Source organism: Pteronotus mesoamericanus, unplaced genomic scaffold, assembly GCF_021234165.1.
Source record: "Pteronotus mesoamericanus isolate MK-2021 breed Mesoamerican mustached bat unplaced genomic scaffold, CSHL_Meso_final scaffold_232, whole genome shotgun sequence".
NCBI classification, from domain to species: Eukaryota; Metazoa; Chordata; class Mammalia; order Chiroptera; family Mormoopidae; genus Pteronotus; species Pteronotus mesoamericanus.
In genome coordinates this window covers 28,444,021-28,444,851 of record NW_026555311.1, presented here as the reverse complement: position 1 = coordinate 28,444,851, position 831 = coordinate 28,444,021, and the positions used below count along the sequence as shown (strand labels likewise).

The 831-nt window shown below is 50.1% G+C and overlaps 1 non-coding gene across 1 annotated transcript; it reads right to left on the bottom strand.

Annotated features, from left to right (window-relative positions):
• Positions 1 to 275: 275 nt before the first annotated feature.
• LOC129085442 (U2 spliceosomal RNA) lies at positions 276 to 462 on the bottom strand. The gene has a single exon (XR_008530700.1). It is a non-coding gene; the product is annotated as a U2 spliceosomal RNA (small nuclear RNA).
• Between the last annotated feature and the right edge of the window lie 369 nt (positions 463 to 831).

Here is an 831-nt window from a genome sequence, read left to right as displayed (position 1 = left end):
ACCCCTCTGCTTGCACATGTGTGTGTGAGTACTGTAGCTCTGCCAAAAAGGAAACCACAGTGAAAGTGCAGTTCAGCCCCACTGAGTCCAGCTACATAGGAAGAATAGAATGAGTCACACTCAAGGGACTGTGAGACCTGAACCAGCATGGCTTACGAGCAAGGGTGTGTGCAGAGTAGAGAGTTCAGGCCTGAGTCTCCTGTGAGAGTTGCAGGCCAGGGACCAGATGGCCAGGAGCTAATGCCTGATGCTCATCAGAGCAAGGCAGGTTCTCTTACAGGCAGGCAGGACCAACCTCCACCTGTGGGATTACAGCCTATGCAGATCAGTGAGGCTGGGCTCAGGAACCCCCTGCTCAGTGCATATCTGTAGGAGAAAGAAGAAGCCCCAAAAGGGTCCCTCCTGAACTTCCTATAAGAACAGATACTACACTTGATCTTAGCCAAAAGGCGGAGAAACGATTCCCTCATGAACTTCTATCAGCCACTACAAGCTTTGCTGGTTCCTCAGGCCCTGATCCCCTGAAACCAGCAGAGCAGAGATATTAGAGACAGGCTTAGCAAAGAGTATTCAAGGCCCCACCCAGCCTTTGTGCTTATACAGAGCTGCCATTAGTGCTAAGTAGGAAAGAGCTGCCCCTTTTACACATGTTGGCCCCTCATAGGAAATGGACAGCTAATTCACCAGAAACCATACTTTATTTGAAATAATCTGGGACAGACTCAAGACATGTGGTGAGGGAGTGGGGAAACACTCTCACCATCTCCTTGAAAACTGAATAGCATCCCCTCGGGGTGATCCAGGGATATCACCCTCCAAATCACACCAGAG